The sequence below is a fragment of the Podarcis gaigeae genome, assembly GCF_964106915.1.
Source record: "Podarcis gaigeae genome assembly, chromosome: 15".
Classification (NCBI taxonomy): Eukaryota; Metazoa; Chordata; class Lepidosauria; order Squamata; family Lacertidae; genus Podarcis; species Podarcis gaigeae.
The window spans coordinates 38,343,896-38,353,812 of NC_139692.1; the positions used below are offsets into that span (position 1 = coordinate 38,343,896).

Sequence of the window (9,917 nt, forward strand, 5' to 3'; positions counted from 1 at the left end):
CTTGATTCCCTTCCCACATGCTTCTCTCTCTGCACCCTCCCAAAGCAAAGCTCATTTTGCTTAAAAACACACCCATATATACCCCTTTTAGCCCCTTTACACTGAGCTAAACGCTCCAAACCACACGCCCCTCGCAGTTGAAATAAGGGGGTGGCGGCAAAAGGAGGTGGGGGACATGACCGCCTGGAGGAGAAGGAAGAAGCGCAGGGACACCAGCCAACCCACCCGGCCTCCAATCCGCCAGGTCCTTCTAGGAGCGAGGAACCGAAAGCAGAGCCTCGTTAATGGAGAGGGCCCTCCGAGGCGCAAAGGGAGAGGGAAGCGAGAGGCACCGCGGGCTCCAAAACAGGCCGCTATGGAGGGGAGGCGCGGGGTAGGTGGGTGGGCTGGAAAGTCAGCTGCTACAGCTTTCGGAAACCCGGGTGGGGAGGGTAGGAACGGCCGCCGCGTTTCGGGGGTGGGGTTCCCAACCCCCTTTATTTCCCTTTTCCCGCGAGGAGGGTCTCTAAGAGAACGCTCGGCGCGCGCAAAAAGGGAAGCGGCGGAAAGTAGCCACAATTCCGTCCCCGGCGTTCCAAAAGGCGCCTCGGCGTTCCAAAAGGGCCCCTCCCCCGCCCCGCTCCCCACCCCCAACGTTCCAAAGCTTACCCGCGCAACTCGAGGAGGGGAGACGCGCGACACCGCTGAGCTGCCGGGGGAAGAAGCAGGATAGGGCTAGCCGAAGATATGGGTAGGGAGAGCGCGCTGGGTGTTGCAAGGATCCTCCTGCCGCCGCCGCCGCCGGCGCCGCCGACCCCTCCCCTGTAGGAGAAAAGCTACGCCCGCTTCTCCCTCCCTGCTCGCTCCCCCGGTCTACCTACGTTAGTTCCCCCGCAGTTGTTCCTCCTCCGTTTCCAAGACCTTGGAGAGGGGGGCAGGTTGGTCGCTGGAGAAGGCGCGCCTTTTAATGTATGCTGGTGTGGCCGCTCGCTGGATCGCCTCTCCCTCCCCGATGGTCACACAGATCCATTGCTAACACAGGAGGGCAACGTAACGGCGGGCGAAGCTGCCTTTCTCTCTGCTTTCTCTCTTAGCCCCCCCCCCCACCTTTTCCCCTCCCCAAGCCTAGCGGCCGGTTGTTTGAAACGCAGCTGTGTAACACACCCCTCCTCCCCGTAGGAAGGCCGCCTCGCCACAAGTGGCACAGATTTGAGGAGGAAAGCGGGGGGGGGGGGGGAGAGACCGAGGGTGTCGAGAACACGGCGGGGGGGGGGGAGAAAGAGGAAGGGCTCACAAAGGACTAGAGCAGCTCCCAAATTTGGCCGGGAGTTTGCCCTCCCCTAATTTCCCTTGCTATTGGGGTTCTTCAGACCCAAGACGTGGTGGCCCCGGTCCGTCACGCGCAAACACATGGCATGAGGATCCGAGCACATTATATCAAATTGCGACTCAGCACTGCACTCCCGGCTAAAAGACAAGCTCAACGAGTATACGACCAATTTAATAATAATAATAATAATAATAATAATAATAATAATAATATAAAAAAATACATTTCAGACAGTGCTGCAAGTAATTGGTAGGTGGGCAAAACTCAGTGTTACTCTGCGTAGACCCATTAAAATTAATAGACCTAAGTGACTCGTGTTCATTATTTTCAGTAGATCTACTCTGAGTGATCTAGCAAACTGGCATTGGCTACAACCCATAATCCAACATTTTGAAAAAATCAAAAACTCATTTCCCATGTGTTTTTACTAACAAGCAGCATTAAAATACTAAGACCTCCCCCAAGGTAGCAACTGGTTTAAGCTGCTGCCGTATGCAGAGTGAGGCCCTTAGTGCACACAGCTCAGTATTGTCTACTACGCTGACTGGCAGTGGTTTCCCAGGGTTTTGGGGAAGGGACATTAACAGCCCGACCTGGAGATGTTGGGGATTGAACCTGGGACCTTTTGCAAGCAAAGTAGATGCTCCACCTCTGAGAGATGGCCCTCCAAATAAGATGTCCAGTCCACCCAACCCTCCTAGTGGGTCAGTGCACACTTGTTGGCTTAGAAGACCAAGGAAGTAACATTAGATGCAGTAATGAGGTCCCTGTTGATTCAGGGGGAGGAAAAATCTGTACCCAGTGCGTTGCAGGACATCTTCAGGAGAAGAAAAGGCTAAGGCGTAAACCCTACACAAATCTGGAATGGAGTCCCTAAGACAGTTGGATGGTGTCTTGTCCTCCTGCTTCTGGCAACTCCTGGTCCTAAATGACTTTCTCTGCGTTCCTTTGGACCACATCAGCAAGGCCAAGAAAGGTACCGTATTTTTCGCCCTATAAGATGCACTTTTCCCCCTCCAAAAATGAAGGGGAAATGTGTGTGGGTCCTATGGGCCGAATGCAGGCTTTCCCTGAAGCCTGGAGAGCGAGGGGGGTCGGTGCGCACCGACCGCTCTCGCTCTCCAGGCTTCAGGAAGCTATCCACTAGCCGTGGGAGACCCAGCTCTCCCAAGGCTAGCGGAGACCTTGCCGGCACCCAGAAGCTTGGGGCGCGCTGAGCTCCGCTCGCCCCAAGCTTCGGGATTAGCACAGCACTCCGCTAGCCTTGGGAGAGCTGCGCGGCTCTCCCAGAGCTAGCGGAGACCTTGCCAGCACCCAGAAGCTTGGGGCGCGCTGAGCTCAGCGCGCCCTAAGCTTCGGGCTTAGCGCAGGGCACCTGGGGGGGAAATATTTTTTTCCCTTTATTTCCCTCCCAAAAAACTAGGTGCGTCCTATGGGCCGGTGCGTCCTATGGGGCGAAAAATACGGTATCTTGTCATCTGGGCAGCCCAGGCTTATGCCCCAGAGAGGTCACTTTGGTGCTGCAAATGCAGAATACGACACCAGTTGGAGCCTCTAGACCAGACACACAAGGGTAGCCCCATTGCATTGCAATAATGGAGTCTTGAGGCTATCAGCGCTCAGCCTGGATAGTTCAGTTGGTTAGAGCATGGTGCTGATAACACCAAGGTTGCAGGTTCGATCCCCGTAGGGGACAGGTGCATATTCCTGCATTGCAGGCGATTGAACTTAGATGATCTGCTGGATCCTTTCCTGATTCTATGAATCACCGTGGCCTCAACTATCCTTGTCCAAGAATGGCCATAATTGATACACCAGCTGTGGTAGGTAAAAGGCAATCCTAGCCACTGGGCCTCTAGTGACAAAAATTCAGGAGAACACCCACTCAGGAACCTCCAACCTATAGCGCCTGTCTTCCCAGGGTTCAGGATCAGTTTACTGGGCCCCATCCAGTCTGCCATTGTGCCCAGACCACGGTCCAGATCAGTGTTTCCCAAGCCTGGGTCTCCAGCTGCTTTTGAACTATGGTTCCCATCATCCCTGACCACTGGTTCTGCTAAGCTGGGGTGATAGGAATTGTAGTCCAAAAAACCTGGACACCCAAGTTTGTGAAACACTGGTCCAGATGGTGCACAGCCTCTCCTGACTGAGATGTTCTGGAGAAGCAGAACTATGGGTAACCAGAACAGTGATGACACTTCCACCAAACTCTAGTCTGCTTCCTGTAGAGACAGGTGCTTTCCCCCTTTTCCAAAACAACCAGTCCACAGAACATAACGAGCATGACAAAAACAGAGAAGACAAGCAATGCCAGCTCAGGCTGATGGAAATTGTAGTCCAAAACATCTGGAGGGCATCAGGTCCAACACATCCACCCCTCAGATCACGTGTGATAGGTGTGATTTTAAGGACATAGGAAGCTGACTTATACCAAGCTAAAAAGATCAACGGTCTGGTCCTGTATAAGGCAATCTCATGCAAACTGGGATTGATGAGTCAGGCCTAGTCAGTCTCGCCTTCCTCCCATTCATCACAAGGTATGAACCATTCTAGAAGGGCAGAGCCCTACTTGTGTCACCTGGGCATGTATTTTTAGCATCCATTAGCACACTTTGCAAGGTAGCAGCATAAATAGAGCACCATCTCATCTGCCCCAAAAAACAAACAAACAAAACTCAGTTACTATCCTTTATTAACACATATTAAACCTCAGGTTCCTCTCCAGTGCTTTGTAATCTGAACTGTTTGTGGGGAGGGGGTTGCCCCACCAAATTCAGTCTACCCTCAGCCGGCACCCCACCTACCTAAATGTGCCATTGGGGGTGAGGCCAAGCTTTTGGGAGGTTGCAGCACCTGCTGTGGTTGCAGAGACCGATACGGGAGTGACATGTTTTGTTGCAGCTGGGGCAGATGAAGGCATCCAGTTGTGCTGCTGCAGATGCACCAGGGCATTTCCTCTCTCTGCACTCCTCCCAGCTGTCATTTCTCCTCTGCTCACTGCTATGGATACACAACCTGACTGCCTATCTCCAGGCACTGTGGTTGTCTGCAAGGGATTCCCACGTCGCAGAATTGGTGTTGCTAGCTGCTACAACATGTGCCAGCTGCAGACATCTTTGTAACACAGTCGGTCTGCCAACTGGCCTGGTGCTGAAAGCCAGCTCCCCATAACCACGTCCTTGGGGATCCTGCCATCTTCCATACTGTGGACATGACAAAGGCAGCACAGACAAAGCTGAGACGCCGTAAAACCAGTCAAGGGGGTGGCACTGGTTGTCAGCTTCCTCCTCCTCCTCCTCTGGGTTTATTTTTCTTTTTTCTGGAGTGTGTCCTTCAAATACATTCATGCTTCTTGCTTGTCTGGAGAGAGATGTAAATAATAATAATAATAAGCTTTATTTATTCCCCGCCCTCCCCAGCCAGAGCTGGGCTCAGGGCAGCTAACACCAGTAAAATTACAGTAAAATCATAATAGGGGGGGGGGGAATCAATTTAAAATGCAATTTAAAATGCAGCCTCATTTTAAAAATAGTCCATAGATCAAAATCATAAGGGGAGGGAAAATGTAAGGGTCAGACTGAGTCCAAACCAAAGGCCAGGCGGAACAGCTGTCTTGCAAGCCCTGCGGAAAGATGTCAAGTCCCGCAGGGCCCTAGTCTCTTGTGACAGAGCGTTCCACCAAGTTGGGGCCAGTACTGAAAAGGCCCTGGCCCTAGTTGCCACCAATCTAACCACCTTGCAACCTGGGACCTCCAAAATGTTGTCATTTGTGGACCTTAAGGTCCTCCGTGGGGCATACCAGGAGAGGCGGTCCCATAGGTACATGGGTCCTAGGCCACATAGGGCTTTAAAGGTCAAAACCAGCACCTTAAACCTGACCCTGTACACCACCGGGAGCCAGTGCAGTTGCTAAAGCACTGTATGTATGTAGCTGGGCTGTAGCCTACTGTACAAGGGCAACAATCACATCCAGTGCCCCACCTGGTCCAACAGGGCAAATTGGGGCACTGTTCCGCCAAGCTCAGCGTACCCTCGGCCAGACTTCACCTGCCTACCTAAGTGGGCTGAAATTCCCAGCCCCACCCTGTACTAGGGATTAAGCACTGTGAAACAGTGGTTCATATGCCCAGGATTGCACTGCTAGACAAATAAATTGGATCCCCAAAAAAGAAAAAGAAAAACCAAGTGCCCGTTACTGTATTTATATCATCTGCAGGATCCACACAACTTTAATGATGGGGGGAAATGGAGCTGAAGTCTGGAACCGAAATAAAGAGCTATTACTCATCTTTAGGATATGACTGTCAAATGCCCAAAAGGTACTTCCTTTGTTTTTCTTTTTAAAGAACAGTTATTCCTATGAATCATGGTTAGCCTGTGGCCAGCTATAATTACTCAAATGTTCACTCACCCAGTGATCCATCCTCTGGAGTGCCGTTCATGTCATTTTCTGTCTGACATGCAGAATATTCCACGTTTTGCATTTGTGGATTTTTGTCTGGCTTTCAAGCCATTTTATTATAAATGGGAGGAGGGCAAAGTGCACTTTTACAATCAGGCAGGTTTTTTTGTTTTTTTAAAAAACCAACACTGCTATTTGCCTAGCGCCAATGACTTTTTATCATTTCAAGCTGGCTTTGAAGTACAGCCAGAAAATGATTGCTAAAATATTAATCATCCAGTCTTGTTTCAAAGCGTAGGTCAGAGAAGGCATGGAGCTTGATAGAACTGTAGTAAAGTGAATTGACAACACAGCTTATAATACAAAATCCAGAATTTTAAAAAAGCTAGACATCAACAGGACTATTGACAAGAGTTTTAGATCAGATGAGCAGGGCCTGAAACAAAACATTGCACTGTATCCTCATCCCATAACAGAAGTGCTCGTGTTCAGACTGTCAGCCAGCCAGCCGCTCCATACTTGAGACTCTTATGTATTTGGGAAAGTTTATTGCTTGTCTGTCCTGTTTGCCTCCTATGTCTTCTGACACCACTCAATGTATCACCAACTCAGAACAAGGGTTCCTGAGGAGGCAGGGACAACCTTTGCTGATGTTTGGATGCTGACCATTTTGAATCAAGATGGACCAAAACATGACTTTGGCAAAACTTCATAACATTGGCTTGACGGGTCCAAACTCACGTATTACACTATCCATTTATAAATCACAATATATTTTTGCTTTTTAAGGATTCCCTGGCAGCATCAGGCACTCCCCATTTGTGTACTATATATTTTGGAAAGCCATTTGTTCTCTGGTCTGTCCACTCTATGGGTCCCGTTGCTGGTTATCATTGCCAAACTCAGCAGGAGGGTTCCCGAGGTCGTGACGGCAGTCAATACTGGTGTGGCAGACACCATTTTGAATCAAGATGGAAGACTGAAACGTCACTATGGGGTGACTTCACTCATTTTTGGCACTCATTTGTGCACCTCTCACTGTATCACCACCACTCAACATGAGTGTCCCCAAAGTGGAGGCAGTGCTCTTCGTCAAAGTTTGCATGCAGGGGGCCATTTTGAATAAACATGGCGGACCAAAACATGACTTTGGTGTGACTTCACCCAATTTGGTGTGACAGGCCCAAACTGCAGTAGGAAAGAGCTTGCCAAGGCTTTGGGTCGACTGGCTTCAAGTATTACAGCTGAAAGCTTGGTAAAATTGTTCATGTAGTTTGTTTGCTAAAAGCAGAGAATTTTTTAAAATTATTTTTTATACAGTTTGGTATTTCTAATATAAAGCAATTAATAAAGTCTGTAAATAATAAATCTTGAGTAAGCAGATTCCTGTTTCAGAGGAACACCCACATCCCCCATTTTTGACTCCAATCCTGCTGGCACTCAACTGCTAAGTTATACATCTCTATGACAGCTGACTGCATCCAGTCTTGACACATATTTATTTTCTTGAGCTTTCACACATTTCAGTAAATAATGCTTAAAAAAAATAAACTTAAGTTTATCAACCAACCAGTATTTTAATTAAGCCTACAGGCATCAGGTCTTTGCATAGACAAATGAGCCTCCCAGATTAAATTTAAGGTGGCTGTAATTACCTATAACCCCCAAAATGGCCTGGGTCCAGCTTATCAAAGGGATTTCCTCCACCCCTACATTTCCCCCAAACAACAGTAACCCAAGGAAGTCACGACTACAAGACCACAAACATTTCAAAATGCTCCTCTGGTGAATGAGGTTGGCAGCCAGTCACACCCATATCATGCATACAGTGGTACCTCGGTTTAAAAACAGTCTGGTATTAAGAACAATTTGGTTTACAAACTCTGCAAAACTGGAAATAGTCTTGGTTTGAGAACTTTACCTTGGTCTAAGACTGGAATCCAAACAGTGGAAGGGCACCGGCGGTGGGAGGCCTCATTAGGGAAAGCACTCCTCAGTTTAAGAACGGTTTTAAGGATGGACTTCCGGAATGGATTAAGTCTGTAAACTGAAGTACCACTGTATTTAAAGGACACTTGTACAATTAAGTCACAGCTTCTCCAAAAGAACTGGTTTGTTAAGGGTGCCGACAGTACGGTAGCTGTGAAACCCTGACTTGCTTCACAGACACAATTCACAGAATGGTTTATCCATTTGTCTTCTCAGGGAACCCTGGAAATTGTAACTCTTAAGGGTAATAGGGGTTTCCTAGCAACTCTCAGCACCTTTACCTAACCACATGCCAGGGTACTTTGGGGGGAAGCTACAACTGTTTAAAGTGACACGAGAGTGCTCTAAATGGGTGGTGTGGATGTGTGCCAGCTCGATTTAATGTAGGTGGGGGGGGGGGAGCCAAACAGAGGAAGCAATGGAATGGGAAGGAAGCCCTCTGCAAGAGATCAGTTCAGTCTTCTGGAAAAAGCTCTGACCCTCTCCTGACAGCCAGCTGGACAGAAGAAATAATATTATCTTAAAAAACCTTGCCTCACCCAACCTGCAATTTCCATCCATCCATCTGTTGTAGTACTGCTGTTTGGAGCAACAGGAAACAGGAACTGTCCCTGGGTGGCCCACTTTATTATTATTATTAATTAAATTTCTACACCACCCTTCCTATGTGGATCACAAGGTGGTTTACAATAAAAAAACACCTGAAACAGAGGCAATAGAACTTACCTGCTGAGGATGCTGCCTGCTTTCTAGGTGAATGAATCACTACTTTTGAGCTTGCAAAGCACAGGCAGTGAACTCTTTTACACAAACTATTTGGGATGCATTAAATTTGTAGGAGCACGGTGTTGCAGAATGCCATACATAATTCATCCATTAAAACCAACACATCAACCTGGTTGGTCCTTATATACAACCTTCTATATGTATTCATTACCCACAATGTGTAGGAAAGGCTCTTGACATGACCATTGACGAGCAGCACCTACACAAGTGTTCTTACTGGGTGATCGCCAACTCTGGAGCCCTCCCCCTTTCTACATCTATGTATGTATGGGGTGTATGTTTAAGCAAGCTGCAAGCAGCTGTGGTTTGATTCACCACTTTACCAAATCATATATCCAGACAATGGATTGGGTGCAAAGAACTGTGAGTGAAGGATAAAATGGAATGGTAACGTTCCATGAATTATTGTGCAAGAGCTAACAGAGAATGACTTATCTCCTCTGCACAGAGCCACTATACATCAGGAGTACAGTAATAACATACGTTGATGCAAGGAAACTTGTGGCTGGGTGGGGGAGTTCATGAAAAGAGCTTGTGTAGAGTCTTTCATTCTTCTGTAAAGCAGGAAACAGTTCTTCCAGGGCAGGGAGGCATTCCCACTAATGGAAGAGGGTTTTTTGATGGTTTCGTCCCAATCAATGGTTAGCTCTTCTGTATAGAACAGGCAGGACATACAAAATCTTCAAATGAGCACATATGCATCCCTGGAACAATGCACTTTTGCAACGGATCGCAAGGTTTGCAAGCTGCCTCAATGCACTGATCTTGACAAAAATAGAAAAAGGAACAGTGCATAAATACAAATACTGTACGGCAATACACACATAACTACGACGTCTCTACATTTCTGTTTATTGAGACAAACTAATTAAAAGGCACAAACATGGGGCATATGTTTACATGACATTATAACAAACATATACATTAAAAGTGTAGGAATGTGTTCTCTTTCTGCTACACAGGAAGTTCCTAAGCTTTTATATATACAAAAGTTGTACAATTTGATGTCCTAAGGTACAAAAGATCATTTATAAAATTATTTTACACTAAGTTCTATTATTCCCCCCCCCTTTTTTTTACTATGTAGTCCAAGCCCCTAGAATTGTTTTCACATAATCTGGGCATCCGTCTCCTGACCCCAGACGTATGCCTCAAAAGTACGGAATATGTTGCTTTTACACCGACACGATGGGTATTAACACAAAAAAAAACCACACCAGTGGGCTTGACCCTCACAGGCTTGCCTGCATCCCATTAAAATCAAAGTATTGATAGCCACTTTGTCATGAGGCCCCTGGTTCCAATCAATAGCCACCTGGCTGCTCCTCTAATTATTTCTCACGTCATCTTGTTTATAGGACAGGTCTTAATGAAGATTAAAAAATGTTTGTGACATGATAGCCTAAAAAAGTAACCTCTTCCCTAGATTTT

General features: G+C 47.5%; 1 protein-coding gene and 1 long non-coding RNA gene across 8 annotated transcripts in view; one reads left to right on the forward strand and one right to left on the reverse strand.

Moving 5' to 3' along the window:
* The window catches only part of CUEDC1 (CUE domain containing 1), a 62,048-nt gene extending 60,664 nt beyond the window's left edge, over positions 1–1,384 (reverse strand). For 2 of the 6 annotated variants that reach the window (XM_083714748.1, XM_083714747.1), the window contains exon 1: positions 861–1,083. The gene's annotated coding sequence lies outside the window, so the exon portion shown is untranslated. Of the gene's footprint in view, positions 1–648 lie in introns of all 6 variants that reach the window. The other 4 variants (XM_083714743.1, XM_083714742.1, XM_083714749.1 and 1 more) reach the window with 4 other exon arrangements.
* On the forward strand, positions 120–7,079 carry LOC310832743. Of its 2 annotated transcripts, none has more exons than XR_014558394.1 (3): positions 120–422; positions 5,526–5,628; positions 6,324–7,079. It is a non-coding gene; the product is annotated as an uncharacterized lncRNA (long non-coding RNA). The 2 variants fall into 2 exon arrangements; XR_014558395.1 differs by having other exon boundaries at positions 120–373.
* The last annotated feature ends 2,838 nt before the right edge of the window (positions 7,080–9,917 follow it).